We start from the raw sequence: 21,808 nt of genomic DNA on the forward strand, positions 1-21,808 counted from the left end.
GAAAGGTTCGACTGATGGTAAACTCTTACAGAGATTTGAATGCAAATTATTGGATTCAACCTCCAGGGTGCTACCATTACACCATGGGTCTTTCACACCACAGAAAGTGGTGGGTTTCATTGTGGCTAAAGAGCGTCATCCATGGAAAATCTTTCTTTTTTCAAATGCACCCAGGGAATAATGCTATGAAAGTGGGCGACACATCAGCGTCATTGCTATTAAAACAAGACACTGAGAGGAAAACAAACACAGTAATTCCCAAGGTCCCACCGAGATTTGAACTCGGATCGCTGGATTCAGAGTCCAGAGTGCTAACCATTACACCATGGAACCTACATACTTAGTGACATGATGAACGTCATTGCAGCAAAAAAAGAGCCTTTTAGAGAATGTATGCAATATTCTTCTATCTTATGCCTCCAGAGGAAGAATCCTATCCAAATGAGCTGTAAAGCAAAGAGTTTGCTATTGCGCAACAACCAACTAAACAGTTCCACATTTGCATAATATCCTTGGGCTAGGAATATGAGTTTGTTAAAATGATGCATGAGATCTCGATTCTCATTTCTGTTACAACTCTGTCAGGTTGCACCAGCAAGGGGCCCATGGTGTAATGGTTAGCAAAGAACATTACTGAAGGGCCCCTCGGCCAGCCAGAAAGCCAAAATGGAGAGAACGGGCATGAACTGGTTGTGAATGAGCTTCAAAATGTGTTCACAGGTAATTGAACTGGTGATCTCCTCAGTTTATACACCTGGAACTCCTGTCAATAGCAACAGTCGGCAGCTGGGTTACCAGACATTTCGTCGAAAAAAATTTGTCGACAGGACAATTGGTCGAAACCATTTGGTCGAAAACCAAATGGTCGAATTGCTTTGTTTTTTATTTTCACATTTTTTTTTGGGGGGGGTTTTGGGGGGGTTCCCGCCAACCCCCTTTTTTTCTAAAAACCCCTTTTTTTCCCTAAACTACAACCTAAAAAATATATATATAAATAAATAAAAAAATCGACCATTTGGCTTTCGACCAAATTACGTCGACCAAATGTCTTTCGACGAAATGTCCGGACAGCGGCAGCTGGTCTGTGTCAGTAATGGCAATTTGATTTTGCCATTTTCACAACTCCCTAATAAATGAACAAAATGTTCCATTTGTAGGCACAGTTACATGCTATGGTATGTATACCATGCTTAATAACCACCATAGGAGGCTCAGAGCACCATCCGCATTCTTACGTACAAAACATGTAAGGAAATAATCAGATCTTTTGCTCTGCAGGAGTCAGGCTTCTTTAAAGCCTGACAAAGTGGCAGAGTGCCATTGTAAACTGAGGCATGATGAAACCATGCCCAAGAACCCAGGCAGGTTAAACCCTTCCACTCATGCCCCTAGGCCTATAGACAGGGCAGCTGGCATGGATTATGGACACTTTTAACATAGGGTGGTTTTTCAACCTTATCTCCTCTGGGAGCAAAGCGCTGGACAGGGTTTCCTGTACGTTTTTGAGGTTCGCAGGGATCTATGTGTGGATGTTTCTTGGTGTGAAAAGCATGACACCTTTTGGGGTGACACCAGGCTCTTCTGGGAGTTAATTTGCATAATCTCTACTTTCTATTTTATGTGACATGGGCTGCAGTTACATTGTTCTGTTAATAGAGGGCAACACACAGGTCATAGTTCCAAACAGGGGTGCACAGTCTGCTTGCTAGCTTACATTTACAGTTCTATTTGGGATTCACCGCCTTTTCATAAACTGAGTACTCTTCCGGAGTATTTCTAACTTATGTAGGTGTTTTGGGGGTGTTACGTGCCTTTGTATGACTGCTGCAAACCACTTGATATTAGACATTGATTGGAAACGACATAAAAAATCCTGACACATATTGTAAGCGGACATCTATATTAGCTAATATAAGTAAACAGACATCACTCCCCCCTCCCCACAAAAAGGGATGTATGCGTACACAAAAAATAAAAATGAAAAACAAGCAACTACTGCAGTTAAAATCTAAAAATGTAAATTCAGTTACATGATCATGACTCGGAAGGGGAAGTTAAAAAGTAAAAAAACACACGGTAGGAGAGAGGTTAGCTTTACATGCCATGAGGGAGGAAGAGGTCTTCCAAGCACTGTTGTGTATGTTGGTCAATCCCTCTGAAACGCAAAAGGGATGTGCACATAGAAATCAAAGCAGAGTCATCCAGAGAGACTATTTAATTCTTTTTTTTTCAAATTCTCAAAAGGAAGCTGCTATCAAATTGAACTATTCATCACAGCCACTGCTAGGAAATCTATGTGCATAAAATGACAATACACCCAAAGGAAAACAAAATATAGCTATAACATGTCAGATTACTAAATTCAGAGTCCAGCCTACTAACCATTAGACCATGGAACCTAAATACTTCCGCAAATGCTGAACTTCATTATGCCAAAACAGAGGCAGTCAGAAACAATATTTAATATTGCTTAATCATATGCCTCAAGAGGAAGAATTTGATCTACATGCTCTATAAAGCACAGAGATTGCTATAGCACAACGTCAATCGACAACATCGCTGTGTTTGTATGATATCAGTCAATTGGGACTATGAATCTGTAAAAATTGTAAATGTGCTCTATATTGCCATTTCTGATTCATCGCTCTCAGGTGCATCTTGCAAGGGTTCCATGGTGTAATGGTTAGCACTTTGGACTTTGAATCCAACGATCTGAGTTCAAGTCTCGGTGGGACCGTTATCTTGCTCTTACACTCCATTTTCTAATTTCTCAAATTACAATTCAACAGAGTTAATATTCAGAAGTTCAGTCGACTCTCTCTGCACGACATTACATTTAAATGCACTTTGGTGCCTGATACCAATACAGTGATGCAACTACATATCGTTAATGTACAATCCCTAAGGTCAATCAGAGTGGGCACCCAGATATCTCTCAGAAACATTTTCCACAGATGAATAATGTCCAACCTTAACTCTATGAAAAGAAAAATGTACACACTATGTGCAGTAGATTCTCTGCTCACTGGAACATGCAGAAACAACATTGATGTGAAAAGATTGGAAAAAGCCCTATTTTATTAACATTAAAAAATGTTATACAATTATTTTGGTGAATCATATTCACTTTCACAATCATTCCTATGTTTCAAGCAATTTGATGGTCTTATTAAATGTGTAAAAAATGTAATTCTTTGAGTTGACAAACTGTATGGAGAGCAAACTTTTTATAACTTACAAGAGTTATGAGTTCTAGAAAGTAGTGCATTTACTGATCAAGTGCCCTTGTTTAAATGTACTTACTTTATTTGGATCACACCTTTCTCGAAAGAAGAAATAAACTCTAAATTATCAGGAAACAATTCAACTGATTTTAGGGGCCTCCTGGGCTTTCAATGCAAATCGCTGAGATCAAAAGCCAGTTTAATAGCCATTATACCTTGGAGCTTTGGAGATATGAGAATGGGCAGTTTCTTTGTGGCAAAAGAGAGTCATCCCCAGAAACTATTAATATTCTTTGGTCAAAGAAGACTGCCATCAAAGTGGGCTGTAAAGCAAAGCTATTGCTGTTATATCTATCTGCAAATGAAAGGCAACTCTAAAAGAGAAGCAGCCCCAAGGTCCCACCGAGACTTGAACTCGGATCGCTGGATTCAGAGTCCAGAGTGCTAACCATTACACCATTGAACCCACATATTCAGTAGCATGATGCACTTCATTCTGGAAAAACAGAGCACATCAGAGAAAATATGTAATATTCCTATATCATTAGACTCCAGAGGAAGAATTTGATCCAAATGAGACATGAAGCCAATACTTTGCGATTGCACAGCATCCAACAGCAACAGTGCTGCTTCGATATAATATCAGTAAACGGTTACTATAGGTCAGTAAAAATCTTGACTGTGCCCTATATTCTCATTGCCCTTATGAAGCTCTGCTCAACAAGGGTTCCATGGTGTAATGGTTAGCACTTTGGACTTTGAATCCAGCGATCCGAGTTCAAGTCTCGGTGGAACCTCTCTCTTGCTCTAACACACTTTGTCTCCTTGTTGTCTTAAATTATAGGCCAAAGATAGTAATATTCATAAGGTTAGTGGTGTAGGGTATTCATTTTCGCTCTCACTCTCTGGCATAACTTTTCATAAAAATCCACTTTTGTGCCTAGCACCTTAACCTTTATGCATTTTTTTTAAATGTATGAACAGTGAGGTCATTCTGAGTCGATGGGCAGATCTGCATCGGAAACATACATAAAAGATTTGAAATTTTCAAACTTAACTCAATGTTAAGAAACATGCTCAATCTGTGACCCAATGGATTCTCTTTTTACTTGAAGATGCAGCAACAACATTAATAATACCATTTTGGGAAAAGCAGCTCTATTGTATCGCCATTCTCTTTCAAAATTGTTAAAGGGTTAATCCTATGAAAAGCGACCACATTCAGAATCAATGATATTAATCAAGCGTCTTAACAGTCTTTACATGTTTGTAAAATGAAGGTATCAGTTTGAGATGAAAAATAGAACGAAGAACACACTTTTCTTAATTCACAAAAGGCCTGAGGTGTATAAATACTGTTTGTACCGACCAAGGGCCCATTCGTGAATGTACTTACTTTAGTTGGATCATACCTTTCTTCAAAGAAGACATCCACAATAAACGATAAGGGAAAGGTTCGACTGATGGTAAACTCTTACAGAGATTTGAATGCAAATTATTGGATTCAACCTCCAGGGTGCTACCATTACACCATGGGTCTTTCACACCACAGAAAGTGGTGGGTTTCATTGTGGCTAAAGAGCGTCATCCATGGAAAATCTTTCTTTTTTCAAATGCACCCAGGGAATAATGCTATGAAAGTGGGCGACACATCAGCGTCATTGCTATTAAAACAAGACACTGAGAGGAAAACAAACACAGTAATTCCCAAGGTCCCACCGAGATTTGAACTCGGATCGCTGGATTCAGAGTCCAGAGTGCTAACCATTACACCATGGAACCTACATACTTAGTGACATGATGAACGTCATTGCAGCAAAAAAAGAGCCTTTTAGAGAATGTATGCAATATTCTTTTATCTTATGCCTCCAGAGGAAGAATCCTATCCAAATGAGCTGTAAAGCAAAGAGTTTGCTATTGCGCAACAACCAACTAAACAGTTCCACATTTGCATAATATCCTTGGGCTAGGAATATGAGTTTGTTAAAATGATGCATGAGATCTCGATTCTCATTTCTGTTACAACTCTGTCAGGTTGCACCAGCAAGGGGCCCATGGTGTAATGGTTAGCAAAGAACATTACTGAAGGGCCCCTCGGCCAGCCAGAAAGCCAAAATGGAGAGAACGGGCATGAACTGGTTGTGAATGAGCTTCAAAATGCGTTCACAGGTAATTGAACTGGTGATCTCCTCAGTTTATACACCTGGAACTCCTGTCAATAGCAACAGTCGGCAGCTGGGTTGCCAGACATTTCGTCGAAAAAAATGTGTCGACAGGACAATTGGTCGAAACCATTTGGTCGAAAACCAAATGGTCGAATTGCTTTGTTTTTTATTTTCACATTTTTTTTGGGGGGGGGTTTGGGGGGGTCCCCCCAACCCCCTTTTTTTCCCTAAACTACAACCTAAAAAATATATATATAAATAAATAAAAAAATCGACCATTTGGCTTTCGACCAAATTACGTCGACCAAATGTCTTTCGACTAAATGTCTTTCGACGAAATGGCCGGACAGCGGCAGCTGGTCTGTGTCAGTAATGGCAATTTGATTTTGCCATTTTCACAACTCCCTAATAAATGAACAAAATGTTCCATTTGTAGGCACAGTTACATGCTATGGTATGTATACCATGCTTAATAACCACCATAGGAGGCTCAGAGCACCATCCGCATTCTTACGTACAAAACATGTAAGGAAATAATCAGATCTTTTGCTCTGCAGGAGTCAGGCTTCTTTAAAGCCTGACAAAGTGGCAGAGTGCCATTGTAAACTGAGGCATGATGAAACCATGCCCAAGAACCCAGGCAGGTTAAACCCTTCCACTCATGCCCCTAGGCCCCGATCGGCCACTAACGGCCAGGTTCTATAGACAGGGCAGCTGGCATGGATTATGGACACTTTTAACATAGGGTGGTTTTTCAACCTTATCTCCTCTGGGAGCAAAGCGCTGGACAGGGTTTCCTGTACGTTTTTGAGGTTCGCAGGGATCTATGTGTGGATGTTTCTTGGTGTGAAAAGCATGACACCTTTTGGGGTGACACCAGGCTCTTCTGGGAGTTAATTTGCATAATCTCTACTTTCTATTTTATGTGACATGGGCTGCAGTTACATTGTTCTGTTAATAGAGGGCAACACACAGGTCATAGTTCCAAACAGGGGTGCACAGTCTGCTTGCTAGCTTACATTTACAGTTCTATTTGGGATTCACCGCCTTTTCATAAACTGAGTACTCTTCCGGAGTATTTCTAACTTATGTAGGTGTTTTGGGGGTGTTACGTGCCTTTGTATGACTGCTGCAAACCACTTGATATTAGACATTGATTGGAAACGACATAAAAATTCCTGACACATATTGTAAGCGGACATAAAATGACCTATATTAGCTAATATAAGTAAACAGACATCACTCCCCCCTCCCCACAAAAAGGGATGTATGCGTACACAAAAAATAAAAATGAAAAACAAGCAACTACTGCAGTTAAAATCTAAAAATGTAAATTCAGTTACATGATCATGACTCGGAAGGGGAAGTTAAAAAGTAAAAAAACACACGGTAGGAGAGAGGTTAGCTTTACATGCCATGAGGGAGGAAGAGGTCTTCCAAGCACTGTTGTGTATGTTGGTCAATCCCTCTGAAACGCAAAAGGGATGTGCACATAGAAATCAAAGCAGAGTCATCCAGAGAGACTATTTAATTCTTTTTTTTTCAAATTCTCAAAAGGAAGCTGCTATCAAATTGAACTATTCATCACAGCCACTGCTAGGAAATCTATGTGCATAAAATGACAATACACCCAAAGGAAAACAAAATATAGCTATAACATGTCAGATTACTAAATTCAGAGTCCAGCCAACTAACCATTAGACCATGGAACCTAAATACTTCCGCAAATGCTGAACTTCATTATGCCAAAACAGAGGCAGTCAGAAACAATATTTAATATTGCTTAATCATATGCCTCAAGAGGAAGAATTTGATCTACATGCTCTATAAAGCACAGAGATTGCTATAGCACAACGTCAATCGACAACATCGCTGTGTTTGTATGATATCAGTCAATTGGGACTATGAATCTGTAAAAATTGTAAATGTGCTCTATATTGCCATTTCTGATTCATCGCTCTCAGGTGCATCTTGCAAGGGTTCCATGGTGTAATGGTTAGCACTTTGGACTTTGAATCCAACGATCCGAGTTCAAGTCTCGGTGGGACCGTTATCTTGCTCTTACACTCCATTTTCTAATTTCTCAAATTACAATTCAACAGAGTTAATATTCAGAAGTTCAGTCGACTCTCTCTGCACGACATTACATTTAAATGCACTTTGGTGCCTGATACCAATACAGTGATGCAACTACATATCGTTAATGTACAATCCCTAAGGTCAATCAGAGTGGGCACCCAGATATCTCTCAGAAACATTTTCCACAGATGAATAATGTCCAACCTTAACTCTATGAAAAGAAAAATGTACACACTATGTGCAGTGGATTCTCTGCTCACTGGAACATGCAGAAACAACATTGATGTGAAAAGATTGGAAAAAGCCCTATTTTATTAACATTAAAAAATGTTATACAATTATTTTGGTGAATCATATTCACTTTCACAATCATTCCTATGTTTCAAGCAATTTGATGGTCTTATTAAATGTGTAAAAAATGTAATTCTTTGAGTTGACAAACTGTATGGAGAGCAAACTTTTTATAACTTACAAGAGTTATGAGTTCTAGAAAGTAGTGCATTTACTGATCAAGTGCCCTTGTTTAAATGTACTTACTTTATTTGGATCACACCTTTCTCGAAAGAAGAAATAAACTCTAAATTATCAGGAAACAATTCAACTGATTTTAGGGGCCTCCTGGGCTTTCAATGTAAATCGCTGAGATCAAAAGCCAGTTTAATAGCCATTATACCTTGGAGCTTTGGAGATATGAGAGTGGGCAGTTTCTTTGTGGCAAAAGAGAGTCATCCCCAGAAACTATTAATATTCTTTGGTCAAAGAAGACTGCCATCAAAGTGGGCTGTAAAGCAAAGCTATTGCTGTTATATCTATCTGCAAATGAAAGGCAACTCTAAAAGAGAAGCAGCCCCAAGGTCCCACCGAGACTTGAACTCGGATCGCTGGATTCAGAGTCCAGAGTGCTAACCATTACACCATGGAACCCACATATTCAGTAGCCTGATGCACTTCATTCTGGAAAAACAGAGCACATCAGAGAAAATATGTAATATTCCTATATCATTAGACTCCAGAGGAAGAATTTGATCCAAATGAGACATGAAGCCAATACTTTGCGATTGCACAGCATCCAACAGCAACAGTGCTGCTTCGATATAATATCAGTAAACGGTTACTATAGGTCAGTAAAAACCTTGACTGTGCCCTATATTCTCATTGCCCTTATGAAGCTCTGCTCAACAAGGGTTCCATGGTGTAATGGTTAGCACTTTGGACTTTGAATCCAGCGATCCGAGTTCAAGTCTCGATGGAACCTCTCTCTTGCTCTAACACACTTTGTCTCCTTGTTGTCTTAAATTATAGGCCAAAGATAGTAATATTCATAAGGTTAGTGGTGTAGGGTATTCATTTTCGCTCTCACTCTCTGGCATAACTTTTCATAAAAATCCACTTTTGTGCCTAGCACCTTAACCTTTATGCATTTTTTTTAAATGTATGAACAGTGAGGTCATTCTGAGTCGATGGGCAGATCTGCATCGGAAACATACATAAAAGATTTGAAATTTTCAAACTTAACTCAATGTTAAGAAACATGCTCAATCTGTGACCCAATGGATTCTCTTTTTACTTGAAGATGCAGCAACAACATTAATAATACCATTTTGGGAAAAGCAGCTCTATTGTATCGCCATTCTCTTTCAAAATTGTTAAAGGGTTAATCCTATGAAAAGCGACCACATTCAGAATCAATGATATTAATCAAGCGTCTTAACAGTTTAATGTTTGTAAAATGAAGGTATCAGTTTGAGATGAAAAATAGAACGAAGAACACACTTTTCTTAATTCACAAAAGGCCTGAGGTGTATAAATACTGTTTGTACCGACCAAGGGCCCATTCGTGAATGTACTTACTTTAGTTGGATCATACCTTTCTTCAAAGAAGACATCCACAATAAACGATAAGGGAAAGGTTCGACTGATGGTAAACTCTTACAGAGATTTGAATGCAAATTATTGGATTCAACCTCCAGGGTGCTACCATTACACCATGGGTCTTTCACACCACAGAAAGTGGTGGGTTTCATTGTGGCTAAAGAGCGTCATCCATGGAAAATCTTTCTTTTTTCAAATGCACCCAGGGAATAATGCTATGAAAGTGGGCGACACATCAGCGTCATTGCTATTAAAACAAGACACTGAGAGGAAAACAAACACAGTAATTCCCAAGGTCCCACCGAGATTTGAACTCGGATCGCTGGATTCAGAGTCCAGAGTGCTAACCATTGCAGCAAAAAGAGAGCCTTTTAGAGAATGTATGCAATATTCTTTTATCTTATGCCTCCAGAGGAAGAATCCTATCCAAATGAGCTGTAAAGCAAAGAGTTTGCTATTGCGCAACAACCAACTAAACAGTTCCACATTTGCATAATATCCGTGGGCTAGGAATATGAGTTTGTTAAAATGATGCATGAGATCTCGATTCTCATTTCTGTTACAACTCTGTCAGGTTGCACCAGCAAGGGGCCCATGGTGTAATGGTTAGCAAAGAACATTACTGAAGGGCCCCTCGGCCAGCCAGAAAGCCAAAATGGAGAGAACGGGCATGAACTGGTTGTGAATGAGCTTCAAAATGCGTTCACAGGTAATTGAACTGGTGATCTCCTCAGTTTATACACCTGGAACTCCTGTCAATAGCAACAGTCGGCAGCTGGGTTGCCAGACATTTCGTCGAAAAAAATTTGTCGACAGGACAATTGGTCGAAACCATTTGGTCGAAAACCAAATGGTCGAATTGCTTTGTTTTTTATTTTCACATTTTTTTTTGTGGGGGGGTTTGGGGGGGTCCCCCCAACCCCCTTTTTTTCTAAAAACCCCTTTTTTCCCTAAACTACAACCTAAAAAATATATATATATATAAATAAAAAAATCGACCATTTGGCTTTCGACCAAATTACGTCGACCAAATGTCTTTCGACGAAATGTCTTTCGACGAAATGTCCGGACAGCGGCAGCTGGTCTGTGTCAGTAATGGCAATTTGATTTTGCCATTTTCACAACTCCCTAATAAATGAACAAAATGTTCCATTTGTAGGCACAGTTACATGCTATGGTATGTATACCATGCTTAATAACCACCATAGGAGGCTCAGAGCACCATCCGCATTCTTACGTACAAAACATGTAAGGAAATAATCAGATCTTTTGCTCTGCAGGAGTCAGGCTTCTTTAAAGCCTGACAAAGTGGCAGAGTGCCATTGTAAACTGAGGCATGATGAAACCATGCCCAAGAACCCAGGCAGGTTAAACCCTTCCACTCATGCCCCTAGGCCACGAACAGCCACGAACGGCCAGGTTCTATAGACAGGGCAGCTGGCATGGATTATGGACACTTTTAACATAGGGTGGTTTTTCAACCTTATCTCCTCTGGGAGCAAAGCGCTGGACAGGGTTTCCTGTACGTTTTTGAGGTTCGCAGGGATCTATGTGTGGATGTTTCTTGGTGTGAAAAGCATGACACCTTTTGGGGTGACACCAGGCTCTTCTGGGAGTTAATTTGCATAATCTCTACTTTCTATTTTATGTGACATGGGCTGCAGTTACATTGTTCTGTTAATAGAGGGCAACACACAGGTCATAGTTCCAAACAGGGGTGCACAGTCTGCTTGCTAGCTTACATTTACAGTTCTATTTGGGATTCACCGCCTTTTCATAAACTGAGTACTCTTCCGGAGTATTTCTAACTTATGTAGGTGTTTTGGGGGTGTTACGTGCCTTTGTATGACTGCTGCAAACCACTTGATATTAGACATTGATTGGAAACGACATAAAAAATCCTGACACATATTGTAAGCGGACATAAAATGACCTATATTAGCTAATATAAGTAAACAGACATCACTCCCCCCTCCCCACAAAAAGGGATGTATGCGTACACAAAAAATAAAAATGAAAAACAAGCAACTACTGCAGTTAAAATCTAAAAATGTAAATTCAGTTACATGATCATGACTCGGAAGGGGAAGTTAAAAAGTAAAAAAACACACGGTAGGAGAGAGGTTAGCTTTACATGCCATGAGGGAGGAAGAGGTCTTCCAAGCACTGTTGTGTATGTTGGTCAATCCCTCTGAAACGCAAAAGGGATGTGCACATAGAAATCAAAGCAGAGTCATCCAGAGAGACTATTTAATTCTTTTTTTTTTCAAATTCTCAAAAGGAAGCTGCTATCAAATTGAACTATTCATCACAGCCACTGCTAGGAAATCTATGTGCATAAAATGACAATACACCCAAAGGAAAACAAAATATAGCTATAACATGTCAGATTACTAAATTCAGAGTCCAGCCAACTAACCATTAGACCATGGAACCTAAATACTTCCGCAAATGCTGAACTTCATTATGCCAAAACAGAGGCAGTCAGAAACAATATTTAATATTGCTTAATCATATGCCTCAAGAGGAAGAATTTGATCTACATGCTCTATAAAGCACAGAGATTGCTATAGCACAACGTCAATCGACAACATCGCTGTGTTTGTATGATATCAGTCAATTGGGACTATGAATCTGTAAAAATTGTAAATGTGCTCTATATTGCCATTTCTGATTCATCGCTCTCAGGTGCATCTTGCAAGGGTTCCATGGTGTAATGGTTAGCACTTTGGACTTTGAATCCAACGATCCGAGTTCAAGTCTCGGTGGGACCGTTATCTTGCTCTTACACTCCATTTTCTAATTTCTCAAATTACAATTCAACAGAGTTAATATTCAGAAGTTCAGTCGACTCTCTCTGCACGACATTACATTTAAATGCACTTTGGTGCCTGATACCAATACAGTGATGCAACTACATATCGTTAATGTACAATCCCTAAGGTCAATCAGAGTGGGCACCCAGATATCTCTCAGAAACATTTTCCACAGATGAATAATGTCCAACCTTAACTCTATGAAAAGAAAAATGTACACACTATGTGCAGTAGATTCTCTGCTCACTGGAACATGCAGAAACAACATTGATGTGAAAAGATTGGAAAAAGCCCTATTTTATTAACATTAAAAAATGTTATACAATTATTTTGGTGAATCATATTCACTTTCACAATCATTCCTATGTTTCAAGCAATTTGATGGTCTTATTAAATGTGTAAAAAATGTAATTCTTTGAGTTGACAAACTGTATGGAGAGCAAACTTTTTATAACTTACAAGAGTTATGAGTTCTAGAAAGTAGTGCATTTACTGATCAAGTGCCCTTGTTTAAATGTACTTACTTTATTTGGATCACACCTTTCTCGAAAGAAGAAATAAACTCTAAATTATCAGGAAACAATTCAACTGATTTTAGGGGCCTCCTGGGCTTTCAATGCAAATCGCTGAGATCAAAAGCCAGTTTAATAGCCATTATACCTTGGAGCTTTGGAGATATGAGAATGGGCAGTTTCTTTGTGGCAAAAGAGAGTCATCCCCAGAAACTATTAATATTCTTTGGTCAAAGAAGACTGCCATCAAAGTGGGCTGTAAAGCAAAGCTATTGCTGTTATATCTATCTGCAAATGAAAGGCAACTCTAAAAGAGAAGAAGCCCCACAGTCCCACCGAGACTTGAACTCGGATCGCTGGATTCAGAGTCCAGAGTGCTAACCATTACACCATTGAACCCACATATTCAGTAGCATGATGCACTTCATTCTGGAAAAACAGAGCACATCAGAGAAAATATGTAATATTCCTATATCATTAGACTCCAGAGGAAGAATTTGATCCAAATGAGACATGAAGCCAATACTTTGCGATTGCACAGCATCCAACAGCAACAGTGCTGCTTCGATAGAATATCAGTAAACGGTTACTATAGGTCAGTAAAAATCTTGACTGTGCCCTATATTCTCATTGCCCTTATGAAGCTCTGCTCAACAAGGGTTCCATGGTGTAATGGTTAGCACTTTGGACTTTGAATCCAGCGATCCGAGTTCAAGTCTCGGTGGAACCTCTCTCTTGCTCTAACACACTTTGTCTCCTTGTTGTGTTAAATTATAGGCCAAAGATAGTAATATTCATAAGGTTAGTGGTGTAGGGTATTCATTTTCGCTCTCACTCTCTGGCATAACCTTTCATAAAAATCCACTTTTGTGCCTAGCACCTTAACCTTTATGCATTTTTTTTAAATGTATGAACAGTGAGGTCATTCTGAGTCGATGGGCAGATCTGCATCGGAAACATACATAAAAGATTTGAAATTTTCAAACTTAACTCAATGTTAAGAAACATGCTCAATCTGTGACCCAATGGATTCTCTTTTTACTTGAAGATGCAGCAACAACATTAATAATACCATTTTGGGAAAAGCAGCTCTATTGTATCGCCATTCTCTTTCAAAATTGTTAAAGGGTTAATCCTATGAAAAGCGACCACATTCAGAATCAATGATATTAATCAAGCGTCTTAACAGTCTTTACATGTTTGTAAAATGAAGGTATCAGTTTGAGATGAAAAATAGAACGAAGAACACACTTTTCTTAATTCACAAAAGGCCTGAGGTGTATAAATACTGTTTGTACCGACCAAGGGCCCATTCGTGAATGTACTTACTTTAGTTGGATCATACCTTTCTTCAAAGAAGACATCCACAATAAACGATAAGGGAAAGGTTCGACTGATGGTAAACTCTTACAGAGATTTGAATGCAAATTATTGGATTCAACCTCCAGGGTGCTACCATTACACCATGGGTCTTTCACACCACAGAAAGTGGTGGGTTTCATTGTGGCTAAAGAGCGTCATCCATGGAAAATCTGTCTTTTTTCAAATGCACCCAGGGAATAATGCTATGAAAGTGGGCGACACATCAGCGTCATTGCTATTAAAACAAGACACTGAGAGGAAAACAAACACAGTAATTCCCAAGGTCCCACCGAGATTTGAACCGGGATCGCTGGATTCAGAGTCCAGAGTGCTAACCATTACACCATGGAACCTACATACTTAGTGACATGATGAACGTCATTGCAGCAAAAAAAGAGCCTTTTAGAGAATGTATGCAATATTCTTTTATCTTATGCCTCCAGAGGAAGAATCCTATCCAAATGAGCTGTAAAGCAAAGAGTTTGCTATTGCGCAACAACCAACTAAACAGTTCCACATTTGCATAATATCCTTGGGCTAGGAATATGAGTTTGTTAAAATGATGCATGAGATCTCGATTCTCATTTCTGTTACAACTCTGTCAGGTTGCACCAGCAAGGGGCCCATGGTGTAATGGTTAGCAAAGAACATTACTGAAGGGCCCCTCGGCCAGCCAGAAAGCCAAAATGGAGAGAACGGGCATGAACTGGTTGTGAATGAGCTTCAAAATGCGTTCACAGGTAATTGAACTGGTGATCTCCTCAGTTTATACACCTGGAACTCCTGTCAATAGCAACAGTCGGCAGCTGGGTTGCCAGACATTTCGTCGAAAAAAATTTGTCGACAGGACAATTGGTCGAAACCATTTGGTCGAAAACCAAATGGTCGAATTGCTTTGTTTTTTATTTTCACATTTTTTTTGGGGGGGGTTTGGGGGGGTCCCCCCAACCCCCTTTTTTTCTAAAAACCCCTTTTTTTCCCTAAACTACAACCTAAAAAATATATATATAAATAAATAAAAAAATCGACCATTTGGCTTTCGACCAAATTACGTCGACCAAATGTCTTTCGACGAAATGTCTTTCGACGAAATGGCCGGACAGCGGCAGCTGGTCTGTGTCAGTAATGGCAATTTGATTTTGCCATTTTCACAACTCCCTAATAAATGAACAAAATGTTCCATTTGTAGGCACAGTTACATGCTATGGTATGTATACCATGCTTAATAACCACCATAGGAGGCTCAGAGCACCATCCGCATTCTTACGTACAAAACATGTAAGGAAATAATCAGATCTTTTGCTCTGCAGGAGTCAGGCTTCTTTAAAGCCTGACAAAGTGGCAGAGTGCCATTGTAAACTGAGGCATGATGAAACCATGCCCAAGAACCCAGGCAGGTTAAACCCTTCCACTCATGCCCCTAGGCCCCGATCGGCCACAAACGGCCAGGTTCTATAGACAGGGCAGCTGGCATGGATTATGGACACTTTTAACATAGGGTGGTTTTTCAACCTTATCTCCTCTGGGAGCAAAGCGCTGGACAGGGTTTCCTGTACGTTTTTGAGGTTCGCAGGGATCTATGTGTGGATGTTTCTTGGTGTGAAAAGCATGACACCTTTTGGGGTGACACCAGGCTCTTCTGGGAGTTAATTTGCATAATCTCTACTTTCTATTTTATGTGACATGGGCTGCAGTTACATTGTTCTGTTAATAGAGGGCAACACACAGGTCATAGTTCCAAACAGGGGTGCACAGTCTGCTTGCTAGCTTACATTTACAGTTCTATTTGGGATTCACCGCCTTTTCATAAACTGAGTACTCTTCCGGAGTATTTCTAACTTATGTAGGTGTTTTGGGGGTGTTACGTGCCTTTGTATGACTGCTGCAAACCACTTGATATTAGACATTGATTGGAAACGACATAAAAAATCCTGACACATATTGTAAGCGGACATAAAATGACCTATATTAGCTAATATAAGTAAACAGACATCACTCCCCCCTCCCCACAAAAAGGGATGTATGCGTACACAAAAAATAAAAATGAAAAACAAGCAACTACTGCAGTTAAAATCTAAAAATGTAAATTCAGTTACATGATCATGACTCGGAAGGGGAAGTTAAAAAGTAAAAAAACACACGGTAGGAGAGAGGTTAGCTTTACATGCCATGAGGGAGGAAGAGGTCTTCCAAGCACTGTTGTGTATGTTGGTCAATCCCTCTGAAACGCAAAAGGGATGTGCACATAGAAATCAAAGCAGAGTCATCCAGAGAGACTATTTAATTCTTTTTTTTTCAAATTCTCAAAAGGAAGCTGCTATCAAATTGAACTATTCATCACAGCCACTGCTAGGAAATCTATGTGCATAAAATGACAATACACCCAAAGGAAAACAAAATATAGCTATAACATGTCAGATTACTAAATTCAGAGTCCAGCCAACTAACCATTAGACCATGGAACCTAAATACTTCCGCAAATGCTGAACTTCATTATGCCAAAACAGAGGCAGTCAGAAACAATATTTAATATTGCTTAATCATATGCCTCAAGAGGAAGAATTTGTTCTACATGCTCTATAAAGCACAGAGATTGCTATAGCACAACGTCAATCGACAACATCGCTGTGTTTGTATGATATCAGTCAATTGGGACTATGAATCTGTAAAAATTGTAAATGTGCTCTATATTGCCATTTCTGATTCATCGCTCTCAGGTGCATCTTGCAAGGGTTCCATGGTGTAATGGTTAGCACTTTGGACTTTGAATCCAACGATCCGAGTTCAAGTCTCGGTGGGACCGTTATCTTGCTCTTACACTCCATTTTCTAATTTCTCAAATTACAATTCAACAGAGTTAATATTCAGAAGTTCAGTCGACTCTCTCTGCACGACATTACATTTAAATGCACTTTGGTGCCTGATACCAATACAGTGATGCAACTACATATCGTTAATGTACAATCCCTAAGGTCAATCAGAGTGGGCACCCAGATATCTCTCAGAAACATTTTCCACAGATGAATAATGTCCAACCTTAACTCTATGAAAAGAAAAATGTACACACTATGTGCAGTAGATTCTCTGCTCACTGGAACATGCAGAAACAACATTGATGTGAAAAGATTGGAAAAAGCCCTATTTTATTAACATTAAAAAATGTTATACAATTATTTTGGTGAATCATATTCACTTTCACAATCATTCCTATGTTTCAAGCAATTTGATGGTCTTATTAAATGTGTAAAAAATGTAATTCTTTGAGTTGACAAACTGTATGGAGAGCAAACTTTTTATAACTTACAAGAGTTATGAGTTCTAGAAAGTAGTGCATTTACTGACCAAGTGCCCTTGTTTAAATGTACTTACTTTATTTGGATCACACCTTTCTCGAAAGAAGATATAAACTCTAAATTATCAGGAAACAATTCAACTGATTTTAGGGGCCTCCTGGGCTTTCAATGTAAATCGCTGAGATCAAAAGCCAGTTTAATAGCCATTATACCTTGGAGCTTTGGAGATATGAGAGTGGGCAGTTTCTTTGTGGCAAAAGAGAGTCATCCCCAGAAACTATTAATATTCTTTGGTCAAAGAAGACTGCCATCAAAGTGGGCTGTAAAGCAAAGCTATTGCTGTTATATCTATCTGCAAATGAAAGGCAACTCTAAAAGAGAAGCAGCCCCAAGGTCCCACCGAGACTTGAACTCGGATCGCTGGATTCAGAGTCCAGAGTGCTAACCATTACACCATGGAACCCACATATTCAGTAGCCTGATGCACTTCATTCTGGAAAAACAGAGCACATCAGAGAAAATATGTAATATTCCTATATCATTAGACTCCAGAGGAAGAATTTGATCCAAATGAGACATGAAGCCAATACTTTTCGATTGCACAGCATCCAACAGCAACAGTGCTGCTTCGATATAATATCAGTAAACGGTTACTATAGGTCAGTAAAAACCTTGACTGTGCCCTATATTCTCATTGCCCTTATGAAGCTCTGCTCAACAAGGGTTCCATGGTGTAATGGTTAGCACTTTGGACTTTGAATCCAGCGATCCGTGGAACCTCTCTCTTGCTCTAACACACTTTGTCTCCTTGTTGTCTTAAATTATAGGCCAAAGATAGTAATATTCATAAGGTTAGTGGTGTAGGGTATTCATTTTCGCTCTCACTCTCTGGCATAACTTTTCATAAAAATCCACTTTTGTGCCTAGCACCTTAACCTTTATGCATTTTTTTTAAATGTATGAACAGTGAGGTCATTCTGAGTCGATGGGCAGATCTGCATCGGAAACATACATAAAAGATTTGAAATTTTCAAACTTAACTCAATGTTAAGAAACATGCTCAATCTGTGACCCAATGGATTCTCTTTTTACTTGAAGATGCAGCAACAACATTAATAATACCATTTTGGGAAAAGCAGCTCTATTGTATCGCCATTCTCTTTCAAAATTGTTAAAGGGTTAATCCTATGAAAAGCGACCACATTCAGAATCAATGATATTAATCAAGCGTCTTAACAGTTTAATGTTTGTAAAATGAAGGTATCAGTTTGAGATGAAAAATAGAACGAAGAACACACTTTTCTTAATTCACAAAAGGCCTGAGGTGTATAAATACTGTTTGTACCGACCAAGGGCCCATTCGTGAATGTACTTACTTTAGTTGGATCATACCTTTCTTCAAAGAAGACATCCACAATAAACGATAAGGGAAAGGTTCGACTGATGGTAAACTCTTACAGAGATTTGAATGCAAATTATTGGATTCAACCTCCAGGGTGCTACCATTACACCATGGGTCTTTCACACCACAGAAAGTGGTGGGTTTCATTGTGGCTAAAGAGCGTCATCCATGGAAAATCTTTCTTTTTTCAAATGCACCCAGGGAATAATGCTATGAAAGTGGGCGACACATCAGCGTCATTGCTATTAAAACAAGACACTGTGAGGAAAACAAACACAGTAATTCCCAAGGTCCCACCGAGATTTGAACTCGGATCGCTGGATTCAGAGTCCAGAGTGCTAACCATTACACCATGGAACCTACATACTTAGTGACATGATGAACGTCATTGCAGCAAAAAAAGAGCCTTTTAGAGAATGTATGCAATATTCTTTTATCTTATGCCTCCAGAGGAAGAATCCTATCCAAATGAGCTGTAAAGCAAAGAGTTTGCTATTGCACAACAACCAACTAAACAGTTCCACATTTGCATAATATCCGTGGGCTAGGAATATGAGTTTGTTAAAATGATGCATGAGATCTCGATTCTCATTTCTGTTACAACTCTGTCAGGTTGCACCAGCAAGGGGCCCATGGTGTAATGGTTAGCAAAGAACATTACTGAAGGGCCCCTCGGCCAGCCAGAAAGCCAAAATGGAGAGAACGGGCATGAACTGGTTGTGAATGAGCTTCAAAATGCGTTCACAGGTAATTGAACTGGTGATCTCCTCAGTTTATACACCTGGAACTCCTGTCAATAGCAACAGTCGGCAGCTGGGTTGCCAGACATTTCGTCGAAAAAAATTTGTCGACAGGACAATTGGTCGAAACCATTTGGTCGAAAACCAAATGGTCGAATTGCTTTGTTTTTTATTTTCACATTTTTTTTTGTGGGGGGGTTTGGGGGGGTCCCCCCAACCCCCTTTTTTTCTAAAAACCCCTTTTTTTCCCTAAACTACAACCTAAAAAATATATATATATATAAATAAAAAAATCGACCATTTGGCTTTCGACCAAATTACGTCGACCAAATGTCTTTCGACGAAATGTCTTTCGACGAAATGTCCGGACAGCGGCAGCTGGTCTGTGTCAGTAATGGCAATTTGATTTTGCCATTTTCACAACTCCCTAATAAATGAACAAAATGTTCCATTTGTAGGCACAGTTACATGCTATGGTATGTATACCATGCTTAATAACCACCATAGGAGGCTCAGAGCACCATCCGCATTCTTACGTACAAAACATGTAAGGAAATAATCAGATCTTTTGCTCTGCAGGAGTCAGGCTTCTTTAAAGCCTGACAAAGTGGCAGAGTGCCATTGTAAACTGAGGCATGATGAAACCATGCCCAAGAACCCAGGCAGGTTAAACCCTTCCACTCATGCCCCTAGGCCACGAACAGCCACGAACGGCCAGGTTCTATAGACAGGGCAGCTGGCATGGATTATGGACACTTTTAACATAGGGTGGTTTTTCAACCTTATCTCCTCTGGGAGCAAAGCGCTGGACAGGGTTTCCTGTACGTTTTTGAGGTTCGCAGGGATCTATGTGTGGATGTTTCTTGGTGTGAAAAGCATGACACCTTTTGGGGTGACACCAGGCTCTTCTGGGAGTTAATTTGCATAATCTCTACTTTCTATTTTATGTGACATGGGCTGCAGTTACATTGTTCTGTTAATAGAGGGCAACACACAGGTCATAGTTCCAAACAGGGGTGCACAGTCTGCTTGCTAGCTTACATTTACAGTTCTATTTGGGATTCACCGCCTTTTCATAAACTGAGTACTCTTCCGGAGTATTTCTAACTTATGTAGGTGTTTTGGGGGTGTTACGTGCCTTTGTATGACTGCTGCAAACCACTTGATATTAGACATTGATTGGAAACGACATAAAAAATCCTGACACATATTGTAAGCGGACATAAAATGACCTATATTAGCTAATATAAGTAAACAGACATCACTCCCCCCTCCCCACAAAAAGGGATGTATGCGTACACAAAAAATAAAAATGAAAAACAAGCAACTACTGCAGTTAAAATCTAAAAATGTAAATTCAGTTACATGATCATGACTCGGAAGGGGAAGTTAAAAAGTAAAAAAACACACGGTAGGAGAGAGGTTAGCTTTACATGCCATGAGGGAGGAAGAGGTCTTCCAAGCACTGTTGTGTATGTTGGTCAATCCCTCTGAAACGCAAAAGGGATGTGCACATAGAAATCAAAGCAGAGTCATCCAGAGAGACTATTTAATTCTTTTTTTTTCAAATTCTCAAAAGGAAGCTGCTATCAAATTGAACTATTCATCACAGCCACTGCTAGGAAATCTATGTGCATAAAATGACAATACACCCAAAGGAAAACAAAATATAGCTATAACATGTCAGATTACTAAATTCAGAGTCCAGCCAACTAACCATTAGACCATGGAACCTAAATACTTCCGCAAATGCTGAACTTCATTATGCCAAAACAGAGGCAGTCAGAAACAATATTTAATATTGCTTAATCATATGCCTCAAGAGGAAGAATTTGATCTACATGCTCTATAAAGCACAGAGATTGCTATAGCACAACGTCAATCGACAACATCGCTGTGTTTGTATGATATCAGTCAATTGGGACTATGAATCTGTAAAAATTGTAAATGTGCTCTATATTGCCATTTCTGATTCATCGCTCTCAGGTGCATCTTGCAAGGGTTCCATGGTGTAATGGTTAGCACTTTGGACTTTGAATCCAACGATCCGAGTTCAAGTCTCGGTGGGACCGTTATCTTGCTCTTACACTCCATTTTCTAATTTCTCAAATTACAATTCAACAGAGTTAATATTCAGAAGTTCAGTCGACTCTCTCTGCACGACATTACATTTAAATGCACTTTAGTGCCTGATACCAATACAGTGATGCAACTACATATCGTTAATGTACAATCCCTAAGGTCAATCAGAGTGGGCACCCAGATATCTCTCAGAAACATTTTCCACAGATGAATAATGTCCAACCTTAACTCTATGAAAAGAAAAATGTACACACTATGTGC

At 39.4% G+C, this 21,808-nt stretch overlaps 16 non-coding genes across 16 annotated transcripts; 8 read left to right on the top strand and 8 right to left on the bottom strand.

Annotated features, from left to right (window-relative positions):
• Nucleotides 1-261: 261 nt before the first annotated feature.
• On the bottom strand, nucleotides 262-333 carry TRNAQ-CUG (transfer RNA glutamine (anticodon CUG)). The gene has a single exon. It is a non-coding gene; the product is annotated as a tRNA-Gln (tRNA).
• A 2,332-nt stretch (nucleotides 334-2,665) lies between these two features.
• On the top strand, nucleotides 2,666-2,737 carry TRNAQ-UUG (transfer RNA glutamine (anticodon UUG)). The gene has a single exon. It is a non-coding gene; the product is annotated as a tRNA-Gln (tRNA).
• An 881-nt stretch (nucleotides 2,738-3,618) lies between these two features.
• TRNAQ-CUG (transfer RNA glutamine (anticodon CUG)) lies at nucleotides 3,619-3,690 on the bottom strand. Its single transcript has one exon. It is a non-coding gene; the product is annotated as a tRNA-Gln (tRNA).
• Nucleotides 3,691-3,949: 259 nt separating this feature from the next.
• Nucleotides 3,950-4,021, top strand: TRNAQ-UUG (transfer RNA glutamine (anticodon UUG)). The gene has a single exon. It is a non-coding gene; the product is annotated as a tRNA-Gln (tRNA).
• A 913-nt stretch (nucleotides 4,022-4,934) lies between these two features.
• Nucleotides 4,935-5,006, bottom strand: TRNAQ-CUG (transfer RNA glutamine (anticodon CUG)). Its single transcript has one exon. It is a non-coding gene; the product is annotated as a tRNA-Gln (tRNA).
• A 2,361-nt stretch (nucleotides 5,007-7,367) lies between these two features.
• Nucleotides 7,368-7,439, top strand: TRNAQ-UUG (transfer RNA glutamine (anticodon UUG)). Its single transcript has one exon. It is a non-coding gene; the product is annotated as a tRNA-Gln (tRNA).
• An 881-nt stretch (nucleotides 7,440-8,320) lies between these two features.
• TRNAQ-CUG (transfer RNA glutamine (anticodon CUG)) lies at nucleotides 8,321-8,392 on the bottom strand. The gene has a single exon. It is a non-coding gene; the product is annotated as a tRNA-Gln (tRNA).
• A 259-nt stretch (nucleotides 8,393-8,651) lies between these two features.
• TRNAQ-UUG (transfer RNA glutamine (anticodon UUG)) lies at nucleotides 8,652-8,723 on the top strand. The gene has a single exon. It is a non-coding gene; the product is annotated as a tRNA-Gln (tRNA).
• Nucleotides 8,724-12,042: 3,319 nt separating this feature from the next.
• On the top strand, nucleotides 12,043-12,114 carry TRNAQ-UUG (transfer RNA glutamine (anticodon UUG)). Its single transcript has one exon. It is a non-coding gene; the product is annotated as a tRNA-Gln (tRNA).
• Nucleotides 12,115-12,995: 881 nt separating this feature from the next.
• On the bottom strand, nucleotides 12,996-13,067 carry TRNAQ-CUG (transfer RNA glutamine (anticodon CUG)). The gene has a single exon. It is a non-coding gene; the product is annotated as a tRNA-Gln (tRNA).
• Nucleotides 13,068-13,326: 259 nt separating this feature from the next.
• Nucleotides 13,327-13,398, top strand: TRNAQ-UUG (transfer RNA glutamine (anticodon UUG)). The gene has a single exon. It is a non-coding gene; the product is annotated as a tRNA-Gln (tRNA).
• Nucleotides 13,399-14,311: 913 nt separating this feature from the next.
• On the bottom strand, nucleotides 14,312-14,383 carry TRNAQ-CUG (transfer RNA glutamine (anticodon CUG)). Its single transcript has one exon. It is a non-coding gene; the product is annotated as a tRNA-Gln (tRNA).
• A 2,378-nt stretch (nucleotides 14,384-16,761) lies between these two features.
• On the top strand, nucleotides 16,762-16,833 carry TRNAQ-UUG (transfer RNA glutamine (anticodon UUG)). The gene has a single exon. It is a non-coding gene; the product is annotated as a tRNA-Gln (tRNA).
• An 881-nt stretch (nucleotides 16,834-17,714) lies between these two features.
• On the bottom strand, nucleotides 17,715-17,786 carry TRNAQ-CUG (transfer RNA glutamine (anticodon CUG)). The gene has a single exon. It is a non-coding gene; the product is annotated as a tRNA-Gln (tRNA).
• Nucleotides 17,787-19,013: 1,227 nt separating this feature from the next.
• Nucleotides 19,014-19,085, bottom strand: TRNAQ-CUG (transfer RNA glutamine (anticodon CUG)). Its single transcript has one exon. It is a non-coding gene; the product is annotated as a tRNA-Gln (tRNA).
• Nucleotides 19,086-21,465: 2,380 nt separating this feature from the next.
• Nucleotides 21,466-21,537, top strand: TRNAQ-UUG (transfer RNA glutamine (anticodon UUG)). The gene has a single exon. It is a non-coding gene; the product is annotated as a tRNA-Gln (tRNA).
• Nucleotides 21,538-21,808: the final 271 nt, after the last annotated feature.

This window comes from Ambystoma mexicanum, chromosome 5p (assembly GCF_040938575.1).
Source record: "Ambystoma mexicanum isolate Mex_15411 chromosome 5p, UKY_AmexF1_1, whole genome shotgun sequence".
NCBI lineage: Eukaryota > Metazoa > Chordata > Amphibia > Caudata > Ambystomatidae > Ambystoma > Ambystoma mexicanum.